General features: G+C 47.1%; 1 long non-coding RNA gene and 1 pseudogene across 1 annotated transcript; one reads left to right on the forward strand and one right to left on the reverse strand.

Annotated features, from left to right (window-relative positions):
• Nucleotides 1-1557: 1557 nt before the first annotated feature.
• LOC120703256 lies at nucleotides 1558-7438 on the reverse strand (annotated as a pseudogene).
• Nucleotides 7439-9162: 1724 nt separating this feature from the next.
• LOC120703257 lies at nucleotides 9163-11409 on the forward strand. Its single transcript, XR_005686854.1, has 3 exons — nucleotides 9163-9509; nucleotides 9631-9694; nucleotides 10970-11409. It is a non-coding gene; the product is annotated as an uncharacterized LOC120703257 (long non-coding RNA).
• The last annotated feature ends 5563 nt before the right edge of the window (nucleotides 11410-16972 follow it).

Below are 16972 nucleotides of genomic sequence, written 5' to 3' on the forward strand. Positions count from 1 at the left end.
AGATGATGGCTTGACCACGAGTGTCCGCGCTACAGCCTCGGAAGGCGCAGTGACAGCCTCACCCTTGGGAGTGTCGACGATGGATCAGCAACAAACGGCAGGGCGACACAAACCCGATCTCTGATCAGGGAAAAAAACACAACAGCAATAGGCCCGCTGGTACAACGGGTGCACCTAGCTAGATGCCCCCCACCTATATCCTCATATCTTCACATCGGGAAAGAACATAGAGGAAGTGAAGGAGCAAGTCCTACCCAGCAGGGGAGCTTGGCGAGGCAGAGTGCGTCTCGAGTAGCGCCTCCTCTTCAGTGTTGTCGCAGCCAGCAGCCCCAAGAGCCGCCCCCGCAGCCGCATCCGCGCACTCAAGGCAGCAGCAGAGGCGGCATCGGGGGAGGAAGGGGCCATCCGACCCGATGATGCAGAGGAGAGAGCTGGTGAGGGAGGGTGGGAGGGGCGGATAACCCTTGGAACTGCGGCCCGGCAGCGAGCCCGTGGCGACGCGGTGCCTGATGAGGATGACGGGTGGTGCAGCCATGGATCCAATCGGCGACGGGGAGAGGTAATCCCCTGTGCTGCTTGTGGACCACTACGGCGCGGTGGATTAGAGGGTGGATTAGAGGGATCCACCGCACATCCTACGAGGCGCTGTCCCCGGCGGAGATCGATCTCCCCGAGGGTGGTGCGAGGGCAGCAGAAGTCAGGGACCTAGAGTTTGAACCTAGATTCTAAATTAGAAGAGAGCGAAGCAGCCAACCTACTGAGCTGGGCCGACAAACGACATGCGATGGCTCCCATTTGTGATACTCCCTCTGTATCAAAATATTTCTCGCTGTTGATTTTTTCATGTAATATTTGACAATTCGTCTTATTCAATAATTTATTGAAAATATATGAAAAGATAAGTCACGCTTAAAATAATTTTGGTGATAAAGAAAGTGGCGAACAAAACAAATGATACTAACATAATTTTTGAATATGACAAATGGTCAAATATCGTGACCAAAAGTCAACAGTGACAAATATTTTGATACGGAGGTAGTATCATCTACTGATGTTCAACCGCGAAATGATTTTGCCGGTACAATTGGCATGAACGCAAACTATTACTCGGTGAAGCAAACTGTTACAGTGAGAAGCCCCTGTGGAATGCTGATGTCCGTGCTCGTTAGTGATGTTGAGAATTCGGCAATTTTTTCATCCGTCGACGTTGGTAATGAGAATTTCAAGGACGGAGTTGGGCCTTCGTTCCGGAGGTCGCGTGAGGTGGGGAGGAACTAGCTAGGAACACCGCAGCGTTCCATTCACCGTTGGCCGCTGATGCTGGGAACAGAAAACTACCATCGACTTCGATAGGCAGCATTACAGGACTTTGCCATTTCTGCACAAAAAAGTTAGCTGACCAGTAATACGCTCACCCGAATTCGATGATAGTTCTTAAATAATATTAGTTCTCATCATTTGAAAATTAGGGAGCTAGCTCCAAGATTCTAAGACCAGGTCATAAAAACAAATAGGCCCAGAATGCAAGCATACTGTGGCTAGCTTGAAGCAGCAATGTAAGCCAAACATGAAACACATGGGTAAAATTGCATGCAGGGCTTTGTCGTCCAATTAGTTCAACTGTCCAAGTGATCAAGTAAACCAAACATGAATGAAGTACACCACAGGAGTCTGATGAGTGGTGCAATTACAAGTTAAGATGACCAAGGGATATATGGTACGAAAGAACCACGCATTCCTTGAATGCAAAGCAAATGAGCTCTGAAAATACATAAAAATGTGTTCAGCCCGCAGCCCGGCCCGATCCATCCTCACTATTGTGGAAGTAGGGTTACTGAAGCCTCTGTAACAATATGAAGAGTGGTTAGTCAGGTGCCAGTGCCACTAATGCCGGTACACATATACTGTACGAGGACTTGGTCCAAATGTTATTGAGCCTACGTGCATGGCTGAACTTTATTTGTGCGAGGGAATAATTATCGGAGGGAAGGAAATTATAAGTAGGGATAGGTTTTGAAAATAGAAAACAAATCAGTGAGCACTCACACTGGCGCACACAGCTACCAAAGAATGAATTTATTTTAGTAAATTACATGTATAGTAAATAGTACTCCCTATGTTCTAAATTGTAGTTTGTTTTAACTTCTCTAGATGCATAGCTTTTGCTATGTATCTAGAAATATTTATATATCTAAGTGCATACAAAAGCAATGAATTTAGGGGAAAACTATAATGAACTATAATTTAGAATTGCCCAAAAAAAAAGAACTATAATGTAGAAGGGAGGGAGTAATTGAGTATCAGAGAGATACGTACCAAGGGTTGGATGATGTCACATCTGCATGTTCTGGGCCCCCTAATTACTTATATCAACAGAAATAATGCCAGATACAGGGTGCCAGTCTGTCCCCGTTCCTTCCTCGTAACGCCTTGCAAAATCAGGACCACAGCCGGTAATGCACAGTTCTTTGAGAGCAGTAAGGCCTCGTATGGATTGGGGCAGGCATTGAAGGCCAGGGCAGCCATAGATAGCAAGACAACGGAGTTTGGAGAGTTGTCCAATCCACTCCGGCAGCACGGTCGTTGCAGTACAATCTTCCAAGGTGAGCACTTCAAGGGCGGTCAGGTGCTGAATCACATCAGGCAGCTGGTCCAGATTGTTACCACAACCAATGGCAAGCTCCACCAGGGACGTAAGGTGCTTCGTTGATTGAGGGAGGCCAGCAATCCTTGTTTCCAAGCAGACATGCAGTTCTTTTAAAGACCGCAATTCTCCCAACCACTCGGGCAGGGCGGCAAGGTCTGGGCAGAAAAGGACCCGCAGCCGCCAGAGAGAGGTGAGGCTTCGGATGCTCTCGGGCAATTGTGTCAGGCCATCGCTGTGTTGAATCATCAGGGTCTCCAGTTCTGTGTGGTGCTGCAGGAATTCCCAGCCAGATGCTGCTGCCCTCATTCCTGTTAGGTTCAACTCTCGGAGGTGCTTGACCGCCGAGCGCATGCCACAGGACGACGAGGATACATCTGTTGAACGAAGCGGATGCGGATGGAAGACGTTACCTGGGGCTAACAGCTGCAAGCTGTCGTACCCACTTAAAGTCAGCTGCTCCAGAGATGGTGGAAATTATGGCTTCACACTCAATAACTTTGGACACCATAATATATATAGTGCGCACAGGGCAGGGAAACAACACTGTGCTTTTAATGCATCCTCCCCAGTTTCCAAACCACCTGTTGTAGTCCCCAGCTCCTCTAGGTTGGGCATACTCCACAGCGTGAGGAACTTCAGCGAAGGAAACTCTGAAAGTCCTCGCACGTGCTTCAAGTTAGGTAAATAACTTAGATTCAGTCGAATTAGAGACACGAACTGACTGGGACTGGTTTGCTTGGATGGTGTGTCCTCACAATAAGAAGAATCATTGTGCTTCATCATCCACCATGGCAAACAAGTACCTCTGTAACCTTTGATTTCCAACTCCTTAATTCGCGTTGGTGGTTCAAGTGCGCTTAGCACACCCTGCTCTTGTTCCACATTTGGTGCTAACTCTTCATCTGTATCACTCAGAGACCAGTCCAACTTCAGATTCTGCATGTTCTTCTTACGCTTCAAGCAAGCCTTCTCAGCGTCACATGGATCCTTCACATACTTAAGGTTTGTAATGACCATTTTACCACTTAGCATATCAAGATTTTCAAGCTCAGATATTCTCGCATCATCTCCACCACACCCGACAACAAACAAGCCCGTCTTAAACGGGTCAGCTGCCCAATACCTGATGGCAAGCAGAGCAGTTTGGTGCAGCCCGCTATGTTCAAAACTTCAAGACATTTTAGCTCTCCTATATCTTGAGGCAACTCCACTAGCTCCGTGCAATGTTCAATGTTTATACATTCCAAAGTACTAGCCCTAGTAACCCATGGAGGTAGCACAGTAACTTTGGTTCCAGAAAGATCAAGAGTACGAAGCATAGGACAGGACAGTGTGCTTGCCAGGTCCTCTAACTGTCTACAATGAGCTAAGTTGATTCTTTGTAAGTTGTTGAACTCCCCGGTGAGTTCTGACGGCAACTGTTTCAGAAATGAACACCCAGATACATGAAGGGCCCTTAGGTTTCTAATTTTGCAGGTGGTGCTTGGTATCTTAACTTTTACACAATAGTGCAGATTCAAGGATTGAAGGTCTCGACAATCACCAATTGACAGAGGTAAACTCTCAAGCTCCGTAGCGTAATTCAGCTCTAGAGTTCGTAGCTTCTTAAGATTGCCAATGGACTCTGGTAACATAACAAGATCTTTGCATCTGATAAAATGAAGTGACTTCAAGTTCCAACAGCATGAGATAGCTTCTGGAATTCTTTGGCAACTAAGATTATGAATTTCAAGATATGCAAGATACTTAAACTTCAAGATGAATTGAGGAAAGTTAGTGTTGTTTGTGTAGTCCAGAACAACACTGCGCATATAGGAACTCTTCTTAACTGCTTTATCAAATCTTGGATTATCCTCAGATACAAACAGAGCATGGACCTTGTAAAATGAGCCCTTGTCAGTTTTCTCTGCGCATGAAGTCAATGATAGGTATCTGCACCTCTCAGTATTTTTCGGCAGGCTATTCCTCACTTCATTCGACAGTATTTGTCGAGTGAGATCATGTATCAAATCATGCATCTTGCATACTAGTTGCTTAGTATACCAGTGACTAGAAGGATCCTGAAGAAAGCCTATTTTTACAAGAGAATCAAAGTAGTCACGTCCGGTATCTTCTGGTTGCACTCCATCCATTGAATTGATGAATCCATGGGCTACCCATTGTGCAATCAAGCCATCTTTGTAGATTTTATAGCCCTTCGGGAATATGGAGCAAAACAAAAAACACTGCTTCAATACATCTGACAAGTGAATGAAGCTCAATTTCAAGGAAGCAAACACTCTGCCTTTTATGCTCTCCTCTTTCCATAAATCACTATCTCTAATGGCTTTCCAAAAACTTATTTCCTTCTTTTCACAGAGGATACCTCCAACAGTCCTGATTGCTAGAGGCACGCCACTACATCTGTTCAGGGTCTCTTTTCCAACCTTTATGTACTCCGAGCCTAAATCTTCTTCCTTCCACCCAGAACACTTAAGGAACAATCCCCAGCTCTCAGATTCCGACAATAACTCCAACTCAAGGATATGCCTTGAATTCACAAGTTCTGCAACCTTCTTATCACGAGTAGTTAGCAACATTTTGCTTCCTGGTGCACCATTCTTTAGGTGCACCATGAATTGTTCCCAGTCAAGCTTGTCCTGATGCCATGCATCATCTAGGACAAGAAGAAACTTCTTGCCACCTAACTTGTTTGAAATTTCATGGAGCATGTGTTCTGAGGCATGAAGATCCGAATTTTGCTTAGTGATAGCTTGAAATAGCTTGCCGATAAGCTTCTTCACATCGAATTCTTCAGACACATGGACCCAGAATACCTTATCGTTGAAGTGCTCCTTTATTTTGCTGTCATGGCAGACATGTTTGGCCAAAGTAGTTTTTCCAGACCCGCCAAGTCCAACGATAGAAACTATCGCTGGGCCATCCACTCCTTCATTATTAGCTTCTAAAATCTTGCATATAATTTTACCCTTCTCCTCATCTCTTTTTGGTATTTTTGAGTCTTCAACGTTACCCAACATGGAGAGCTCGCCAGTTGTGCTGTTTCTGCTCCCAATAGGATGATCCGCTAGTAAATGATTTCTTATAGTATTGGCATCACTTCTTTGCTTCACAATTGCAGCAAATTCCACCTTGATTGCCTTCATCTTATGGGCCACCTTGCATCGGAAATCAAATGATTTGGGTTTCACAAGGAAGCCGCAGCCAGGTATTGGTTGCTTTTTAACATCGCTTTCCATCTTGTGCTTCTCATCTTGTAGCTGGACTTCATAGAGTAAATCATCAATATCATACGCATTGTTTCTCAATTTGTTCACCCATGGCCCCGGTGTGCCACCCTCTATTGCTCTGTCACGAAGCAATCCTGTAATATCATAATGTATACTCTGGAGCTCACAGAGATCTTTCTTCACACCAGCTATGGAAGCAAACTCACTGGCTATCAGTGAAACTAGCTTGCCACCTGCGCTTTTCAACACTCCTGAAGCTAAAGCAGCCTCCATTCCAGCCATACTTCAAAAGTTCTCTTTCGGACTAGCCCCTGTGAATGAAATTACAAGAGGAGCAAATTACTACACTGAGTATTAAAAAGTTAATACTAATCTGATGCTGTCAGCGCTGATGCATCATCTACTCAGGAATAAAATTCTATGAACAAAAACAAGTGAAACTAATTAACTTGTGCTGCCTGGAGATTTCATATCATATATTAGAAGTCAATGCAAGCATATATATATGAGAATATTCTGGGAAATAGAACTACTGGTACGATGGTGATTACGGAGAACCAACTCATGATTAATAATTGTTGTAGCAATACATTACGCCACCAAAAAGCGGAGTAGCATCCGCACTAACTGAGAAGACTGAGAGAGTAAGGTTCGACTTTGTCACTGAAGCAACAAACCCTGATGCAAAACTTAAAGCAGCCTCCACTATACTCATGTTTCAAAGATTCACTGAGCCAAATCCTAGTCTTTTGATAAATTATTGCAAAATGGACATTTATATATATTGAGTTTTACAAGTAAAAATTAATTCGCTGGCAACACTAATAATGTTGCAACATATATTTCTACTCCATATTAAAATAGTGGACGATTAATGACCATATATAAACTGTGAAGTGTGAACTAACATGGGCGGTCTAGTAGATGCTATCTTTTGTACATTCCATCGATCTTATTAGATAAATGTAGATCCATAACTATTTTCAGGGGAACCATTCTTGATATCCAACACGTACTGGAAAAGAAGAAAGAACTATAAATTGCGGTGTTGTCTCTTGTGGTCTGTAGACCAAGTACCAAACTCCACCAATCCATACCAGACAATTTTGAATCACAAAGAGCATGTACTTGACAGGATGCAGCAAAAGAGATGTACTGAATTGATGGCGCGGTTTAAAAGAATGGAAGACTAACTAGCATACCTCGCTCTCAGAAGTGGATTATAGTAGCAGCTAATTTAACGGCGCGGTCTGGAACTTGAGAACGATTGCCAGCTGAAGAAGGGTTTGATCAGTATGCGCCGAGCGCACTGAACGGAGTCAGAAGTAAACTCAAAGTTAACCGGCGGATCAGAAAGAGAGGAAGCGGTTCAGCAGCCTTGGATCAGGAAGAGCAAGTACCTCGAGTTTCCGACTAGCCGCTTTCCTTCGACTCCGTACCCAAATGCTTTTGAAGATCGTCGTAGTGATGGCGCACAGCCGCAGATCTGAGGTGCGCGCTGCAGCTAGAAGGCAGAGTGACTACTGGAGTACTGGTGCTCTGGGGGTTTGGTAGCTCCGTTCCGATGCTTGCCCGGTTTAGTGACTACTGGAGTACTGGTGCTCTGGGGGTTTGGTAGCTCCGTTCCGATGCTTGCCCGGTTTAGTTCGCGAAAATGTTTGGGTTTTGATAGTGCACCATTTTCGTTATTATTTAGTAATTAATGTTTAATTATAAATTAATTAGGTTTAAAAGATTTGTCTCATAATAATCTGTTAGACTATGTAATTAGTTGTTTTTTCAACTACATTTAATGCTCCATGCATATGTCCGGACATTCGATGTGATGGATACTGTAGAAAAATTCAATAGCAGCACCACAGCAATTATTATTAGTACTAGTTACAGCCAGCCAGTGCGACTCTTAGAGCATGTTTTATAACTCAGCCCGCCGGCTGGCTGCGTGCGCAGGCATGCGCCGGCTTCCGCCTCCGCTGCAAGCTGCTTGCTGGCGTTTAGTGCCTACAGGCCCACGAGCAGAGAAGAGAACGCCGGATTGAGCCGGCGGTGAGTGGAGCGTCGGGTTTCTTCTCTCTCCTCTCTTCTCTCCTTCACGTGAGATCCAGTCTTCTTACAGTCGACCGTAATACCTACTCTTATCATACACTCCTAGAATATGCTAGAATAAAGAAAGGAAGGCAAAATATCGAAACTTTATTAGTGGTGGCCCGGTAGTATTGTCGACCGCTCTCCTTGATACATATAGTATATGAGAGTTGTTTTAGACAAACTTTGAATCAAACATTATCATGAATAATTTTTAAGTCCTTAAATTTCAAAATATAAAAATTATATGAATAGATTTGTCTTGAAAAATATTTTTATAAAAATATAGTAGTACTATATGGTATCCTTGCTACTGAATAATTATTGAGTACCCGACCTTTCCCCTCCGGCCACCCGACCGCGACCCGGTTTTCTTCCTGCGGTTTTTCCCCGCGACGGTTCCCAAACCGCACCACCCACTCCCACACCCCACCACACTGAAGTCGCCGCCCAGCTCAGGATCAGGATTAGGGCATCTCCAACAGCCACGCTATCCCAGATGAGATCGCTAAAAAGAGCAAAAGAGCGATAAAATCCCGTTCCAACAGTCTCGGCATCTACCTCCGCTCGCAATCACGCTCGATATCCCGGGCTGCTCGCTCGACAAAAAATCCGACGGACTCCGCTCGCCATCTCCCTCGAAGCGTGCGGGCCCCATCCTCCTACGGCCTCCCGCCCTTGCGCTCCGGCCATGCCACCCCCGCCGTGCTGCCCTCGAGACTGAGCCCGTCTCACGACGCCGGCGTCCTCCCATGGTCCTGTGGGGCAAGTCGAGGCGGGCGCGGCAAGCCGAGGGCGGGGCGGGCACGGTGAGCCGAGGCCGGCACAGAGGAGGACGGGGCGGGCGCGGCGAGCCCAGTCCGGCGCCGAGGGCGGGGCGGGCGTGGCGAGCCCAGTCGGGCGCTGAGGGCGAGGCGGGCGCGACGAGCGGAGGACTGCACGTCGTAGGCGTGGGCCTCACCGGCGGCGTCGTAGGCGTGGGCCTCACCGGCGGCGGGAGGCGCAGAAGAGTTGAGGAGGGAGCACATAGCAGAGCAGGCACGGTGGGGAAGAAAAGATATTGCGGGACCTATGTGTCAGTGAGTGTGGAAGGGGAGAGTTGAATAAATAGATAGCTAGTCTGTTGGACTCTACCACAATATAGAGAGCGAATGTTAATTAAATGAATAGTTAAATCAGAATTTGGCTAGTCATTTTAGAGACTCTGTTGGAGATGCTTATCGGTTCTCCCGTCGCCGTTGCTCCGCGAGGCCCCGTCGCCGTTGCTCCACGAGGCCCTCCCATCGCCGTCGCTCAGGTCAGTCCTTGCCGTCGCCCGCCAGAATCCTGCGACCTGACGCGCCGGAACCCCTCGCCTGCCTTCTACTCGGCAGGATGTGGCGGACCTGACCCGCCGGAACTCCCCCTGCCTTCCGCTCCCCAGGAAGCGGCGGATCGTGGCATCCAGCTCCCACTCCCGATCCATCTCCGGTTGATCGGTGTTGGACCTGCTGCAGCAAGGCACTGATTCTCTACACCTTCTACTCCAACTGCTTCCTGTAGTTAAGGTTGGATTAGATTGTCTCCACCTTTAATTTTTTTGATTGAATACTACTTCAAGTCAGGCAGTTAATATTGGGTTAGTTTGTCGATCACATTGCCATGCTAACTGAAACCATCCTTCTCTAGAACGGGAAAGGCAGATTTCTCGGATGACTCGTCATCACTGATGTCCTCCAGCGCAGCGAGTCAGGTGCTCCTCTGTTCTCACCTTCATTCTATCCCCATGCTGTTGCTTGAATGCCGACGTCTGTGGCGACGATTTGTGATAGAGGATAGGTTGAATAATTAAATCGAGTAGGAGGCGCACCTGCTGGTGTTTTCGGCTAATCAGTATTCGATTCCCCTTGTCTGCTTTTGATTGCCGGGCGTAGGTGGCCACAATTTGTGATAATGTTCGGAGGTTGATTGAATAATTAAATTCAGTAGTGGGTGGACCTTCTTTCAGTCTACTAGCAGCCCCAAATTTAGTGACGACTGGGTGAAATAGCAATCAATTCAGCTTTGTTCCCCAAATTTGGTTACGTGAGCACTATGAAGTATTTTTGGCATGCGTTGGCTAGTGAAGGAGGATTTCTCCAGCTAGGACTGTAACTATATTCTAGTAATTCTTCTATGTGCTCCGAATCATCTACATGCTCTGAATTATTTGCTATCATTTGTTGGTGTTAAACTGTTTTTGTCCTTCGAATGACTGGGTTAGCAAGCCGCCGGCGCTTACTTTGAATTCAACCTCGGTCAGTACTCAGTACCTCAACCATCTCTCTAATTACGTTAGCTCAAAATCTCATTCTTATTTCCTTTTTTTGAAATCTATGGATCTATTGAATCACATACTGAAGAATTTCAGAGCCACTATGCCATGCTCTCTTGTATATGAAGGGTTCCAGCGTATGCCCAAACAGTGCTCATAAACTCTGTAAAGGAAATTTAGTTTTACGCACTGCATACATAAATAGGACATTACTTTATGTTCTATGATTTGCACACAGAACTGTCATTGATCAAATCAGATGATAAGAAATAAAAATTAAGTTGTCGGATACTACCGATCAAATTGGTTGACAATAAACATGAAACTAGTTGTAGGCAATGCACACTGCATTACTACTGATGAATTCTGCTGACAATAAACCTGCTGAAATATTATATTACCATGGTATCCTAATCAGAGCTAGTTCCATTGCTTCTTCCCACTTTGGTATTTGTTCACCCGAGGGATGCTGCTTAGATTTGCCTATCCAAATTTGGTATTAGGTGGCTAGGTGCAGATATGGTTTGGTTTGATTGCCTGATGCGTATTAATATATTTGGATCAATATAATTTGCTAATCATTATAAATGTTCTGAAGCTGGACTTGAAAAAAGTGTGGTTCGTAATACTACTTTTGGCCTAACTATATTCTTTTGGTCGATTTCTTTATAAAGACCTTTTTTCTTTTGCTGATTGATATTGGATATCTCGCAGGTGACTATCTAGGAGTGAAGGCTTGCTCAAGAAATGGACACACCCAATAGCATATCAAATTCTACGTCTAACATAGGTGCTTCTGCTTTGTGGCATTGAGGCAACACAAGGACATTGAGTCAAATCATGAATTATAAGATTTTTTTTGGCAAAGAGTCTTTCTCTTTTGCCGATAAGAATTCCGGTGGCTGAGTTTTGGGAAATTGATTTGCCAAGTCCAGTCAAGAGCATCTAGGCGGGAATGTATTCAGCACATTTTTTCTTCTGTGCCATCATTGTCTTCAAACGGCAAAAATCTAGTCTTTTTTTGCCATTAGGCAGATGTGTGTTACTGTAAAAATTTCGATTGCAATTAGTCAAAATACCAATGTGTCAGATTAAAGTATGAAATAAAGAAGACGTGGCTTACGTCACGTAAGAAAGCCATTGAGATCACAAAATTTACAAAATCATATTTTTAAGGGACCCGTGCAGTATGATTGCTTTGATGGGATTGCAGCACTGTCCGTTCTGAACATGACTTTGTTTGACCGAGCTTCACCAGATTCCTCACTCCCCAGAAAAACCACTAAACCCATAAAAGAATAGAAAATCACCAGAAAACCGGCATCCGTGCAAAACCAGGCAGGCACGTGGAAAAAAAAAACCGCATTGCCGAGCGGCGAGCGCCTGGGGACGGGCGGCGCTGGTGGTGGGCTCGGGGTACTGAATATTGGTACTGAGTAATAATAAAAAGTCAAAGTTAAATTTTGGAGATTGTGTCACTGTCTAAAATAACTTTCTTTCGAGCATGGAGGGCGAGTAGGTAGTTAACTTTCTTCGCGAGAGTGAATGGGGAAAATAATAGAATGATGCACTAGTGTATTTATGTATTCCTCAATTACATTGTTTCTGGCATGCAGGCTTTTGCTCATAAAACGAGACGAAATCGCGAGCTGTACTCTCGGGCTCCTACCTACTGCATACGCCACTATACTACAATAATGTGGCTGGTCAAGAAACACCGCGTCGCCCCCGCGTCGCCCTCCCGCTCGGGCGACTCGGGCGGCGGCCCAAACCCTAGCCGCCGCCACCTCCCCCCTTCCCTCTACCTCTCCTCGCCGCCGCCGGAAGCCCGTGCGGGCCCTGGGATGGTGGCGGCGGGGCGCTCTCCGGCTTCTGGGGTCGCCCGCGCGCGGATCTGGCGGGGCTCCGCGGGTGGCGGCCAGCGCCGCCTGTGCCTTGCCGCGGGTCGGGGCGGGCCGGCAGGGAGGCGTGGTGGCGTCCCACGAGGCGCTGCATGTGCGGCTTCCTCCGAGGCCACCGGATCTGGGTGTCTCGGCGGGAGGATGGCGGCTGCGGGCATGGCCGGGGGCCCGGTGGCCGGTGGGTGGCGGCATACGAGGCGAGCAGCGCGTCGTGCGCCCCCAAGGTTAGCGGCGGCGAGGCCTTTCGCTAGGAGGGTCGCGGGCTCCCGGTATTCGCACGGGAAGGGAGCTCGGCCGGCCATGGCGGTGTCGTCGCGGTGTGGCGCGGCGAGGCACGGCGGGGCTGTGGACGGGGAGCCGAGGAGGTGGTGGGGGCAGGAGTTCGGCGGCGGCCTTCCCCCGGCGGCGGCGACGATGGGATCTGATGCTTGGTGGTGCCGCCGGGCTTCGTGGCTGCGACGGTGGCTAGCGGCTCCCTGTGCGCGGCGGCGGTGCGGCGGACGGCGGTGAATGCGGAGGTGGTGGTGGGGGAGGCCGGTGATGCTTCCCACTTTCCTCTTCCTATCTTCGGCTGGAGCTTGTGGTTTCACTATGGTGGTGGGGCCAGGGGTGGTCTGGACTACGCTGCGGGGCATCAAGGAGGTGCTGCGGGGCGTGCCGGGCCACCACTCCGGCGTAGCTTTCGTGGTGGCTTTGGAGAAGGTCTATCTGTCGCAAGTGTCGCCCGCTGGCTCGCTGCCGCTGCTCGTCGGCGCGGGGTGGGCTGTGTTTGTGCAACAGGTTGGGGGTTGCTCCGGGCGAAAGCTTTGGCGACGGCACCCTCGGGCGTCGTTCTCCCCGTTGGGGGCGCCATTGTGGAGTCGCTCAACCTATTGCATGAGAGGTCTCTGGGTGAAAACTCTGTCCACTCGTGGATGAGCGTCGGCGGCGCCATTGGCGTCGCGTCCTCCTTGGAGGCGTCGCTTCTTGAGATCGGGTTTGGCTTGCGGCGGTGTTGTGTTGCCAATGGTGGGGGAAGGCGGCCTCGGGTGGGAGTGGCCCGTTGGGTGGTGGTCGCTCGTTCGTGGCTGTGTTTGGAGCTGCTGAGGGATCATGGTTGCTGTTAGCTTTGGGTTGACGTCTGTGGTGCGGTGGTGATCCCGGTGGTGGCAAGGTTAATCTTTAAACCATGGCGGCTTAGCAAGTCTTGGCGAAGCAGTGTCCAGCGGCGGAGTGTCGCTTTAAGGTGGTTTTGCTTCTTTGTTGTGAGGCGGTGGGTGTGGCGAGGCCCCCACGTGGTTGTGGTGTCATCGAGGGTCAAGATTTGGCTTTTCTTCGCGGTGGCGGCTGGGAGATCGACGACTATGTATGTGCGGCATGAGGAGGACAGTGCCATGATGGAGGAGCTGTGGTTTCTATCCAGGCTTGCAGCGGGCTGCGCCAGCTTTGGCGTGGAACAGCGTTGAATGACGGCGCTTGCTTCAGTGGTTTCTTGTAGGTTCCTCTCCTAGGGTGTGGTGGTGTGGGGTCGTGTTGGTTTTCGCTCGGTTTTCCCTAATTAACCGATCATTGTATGATTTGGCCTCGTTTCCCTTAATATGAGGCACCTTCTTCTTATATGACATGTCATTGCTCCTGGCTTCAATTTAAAAAAATACAATAATGTTCAAATGTTATATTATTGCTGGCATGCAGAGGCTTTTGCGCAAGAAATCAAATTAAAGTACCAAACGAAGTAACATGTCTCACCGCCACCTACGGATCGAGAACGACTCTATCTACAGGCTAGTCAAGTCAATGGAAGAAACAAAAAAAGAAAGAAAGAAAGGTACGGTGATATATAGTTCCGAGGCAGGGACAATAGAAAAGTTAGCCGAATGAACAAGGCCGGGACCTTCAACAATTTGCCATTATTATTATTTTTTTGCGAGAAGGGATGTAGCTTATATTAAGACAAAGTCAGTAGAGTACATCCATCTTTTACATAAAGGACCCTGAGAAAGTAAAGAATTACAACCAGAACCCTAGAGGTCATCTTCCACCTCCGGACATGGAGACGAAGCTCCTCTCGGGAAGAGAACACAGCTATCGGAATCATCGCTTTGGTCCATCCACTCGCCGAACGGCACCCAAACGCCTCGAAACGCATCACCAGCATCGCCGTCAAGGAGATCCAGCACCAAAGCATCCAGATCGGAGAAGATGAAGACAGGAGAGGCGAACCGAACCCTCGGAAGCCCCAAACTGGAAGCTCACATCCCTTCGCAGAGACAAAGCAGAAAGACCCCACCGATCCAACTCCGACGAACCCACACACGCCGGAAATTATTTGGGGGGAAAAGAAGCTCACCCATCCAACGCCGGAGAAGACAGCCACTGCTCCTTCACCAGAGTAAAGGAAGGGAAGCACAACCTGACTCCTCAGCTTCGCAGCCCCGTCCAACACGCCGACAACGGCGAGCTCGCCGGAACCGAAGCCAAGGGCCAAAAGCACCACCCGGCGCCATGGAGACGCCGTGGATCAGAAAACTAAGCACCTAGACCTAGATACTAACTATACAAGTGGATCCACGCGTCGATTCGCCGGATCCCCACCTCCACCGGCGCCGGAGCGGCCGTCGGAGGCGAGGAACCGGCAAAAATCGATGGCGGACCAAGATTTCGCCTTTCCGCCGTGCTCTGTACTGTAGCAGAAGAGAGGGGAAAGAGGAACACAATGATCGTTTCTTGACTGGTTTGTACCAAGTTGCCGTTATATTAGATAGAGAACACAATGGCAGTGCAACGAACGGCGGCATAAAGTGGTCGCCTTGCCATCCAAACGACGCGTGAACATTGAGTAAAGTGGAGTATATGCATTCACATAAAAGTTTTTATACAAAAACGATGCCTCTCCTGTCGGCGTGAGAGCAAAGATTCCCGTTTCTAGCGTGCCACCTTTTTTTTTTCCGTATGAACACAAGATTCATTGGAGGTAGCGAATTACAGCGATCCAGTCTGAAGAAAGCTCCCAAAGGACTTATCAAATAACAGACGGTTAGGGGCGTAGCTACATTGGTGCATGAGTATGCATGGGAATACCCAACAATTTCAGCAAAATAATGAAGTATATCTGTGATATATATAGGTGTGTAATGCTTGTGTTAGACAAATTCATCTGCTCTCAGCTTCCTGTCTTGACCCAAACGGACCAACATGCAAACAACGGACCCATAGGAAGAGGAGCCCTTGACTGACTGACACAACAAGTCGTCTTTATGGAGCACCAGCAATGTGCTAGCAATGTATCTTGCCTCACTCGGTAAACACCAGACGTCACTAGCAGTAATCATCTCATACAAGCACTATTGGAAAACGAGAATGAGACACACCGGTTGAAGAAACCCATACCAACCGGCACCCGCAAACTGAGACATTGGCTCGGGTCTAGAATACCGGGTAATCCAGCTGGTGCCTTTGGCAGTCATATGTATCGGTTGGAAAAATCAACCGGTGCCTTTGAGGCTGTCACGCTGACGCAAGCGTGCAAAGAGTTTGCCCGTTTATCCCAAATTTCTTTTTTATTTGTTTTGTTTATTCTTTGAGAATTGCTATGCGCACCCGATCGAGCTATACAGTACTATACATATACTATACATATACGTCCATCGATCGTGTTAGAGTTCAAAGAATATTCGAAATTAACTAAAAGTCAAAGTCAAACATTTAATTAAGTTAGCTAGCAATTACATTATATATACAAATATACAAACAACACGACATCACGTTTAAAAATATTTACAAATATACAAGTCATGTTTGTACTGCAGTTACTAATCGCTCAAGAGTTTGAAGAGGACACTCTATTGATGTGTCCGTCATGGTAGAACTCGACTCTAGGATCCAGGATCTCCTTCACAATGAATCCTGCGAGCTGCTCGCACACGGCGTTAATCCGATCAACATCGAAAGAAGCCATGTAGATTTGCGACATCTATCATTGTTGAAAAGATGGATATATATTAATTCACCACGTTAGTATAATTAATTGAACGTAATTGAGAACGGTATGGACATACTCTGGCTTCCTCCGAAGTTTCTTTCCCGCATTCTACTAGACCATATATGCAGTCGCATACATAGTACCCACACCAATCAGTTCATTTTTGTTGTCTTGCACACTGTAAAAAAATAAATTAGTTATTCTATATTTGTGTACGCCTATGCAGAACAATTGATATTACTTAGAGAATTGGTCGCGACCCAACATACCAAAAAATCCATTCTAACATCCAATTGTGACTTCCCTCCACCGACTCATTTGTTCTTCTTTACAAATTGTTTCCACACCCCGTGCAGAAAATTTACTTGTATGTTGAATAATTGATGTAAAATTGAAAAGGATTCGATATGTGCACATTGTACTTACCTGTTCAATGGGTCTATGAAGTGTTGGATTGCAGCCTGTGGTCGCCTCATGGAGTCGAACAATGTAAGATTGCCGCTCTCCATGCAAATTATGAGCAAAACCCAATGATAACTGTAGATATATACACAACCATATTAGATTTAGCATTTATTTAGGAATATAAAAGAGGTTTTACTCGACCAAGACTTATCCAAAGTTGTAGGGTATCATTATATAAGATTTGTAATGTTGGCGCATCAGGGCATGGTACATGTTTTGACACGTCTCCTTGTAGTTATCGTTAAGAGTTTTCTCGTTGATTAACAACGGCATCATGAAGCCCACCTGATGATGCCATCCTCCTTTCCGGCATCTTTGAAGCTCCATACTGAATGATAAAATACAAATTATGAAGTGCACAGAGTTATTTATGTTGATGACAATCTAAAT

The sequence above is a fragment of the Panicum virgatum genome, chromosome 4K (assembly GCF_016808335.1).
Source record: "Panicum virgatum strain AP13 chromosome 4K, P.virgatum_v5, whole genome shotgun sequence".
Taxonomy (NCBI): Eukaryota; Viridiplantae; Streptophyta; class Magnoliopsida; order Poales; family Poaceae; genus Panicum; species Panicum virgatum.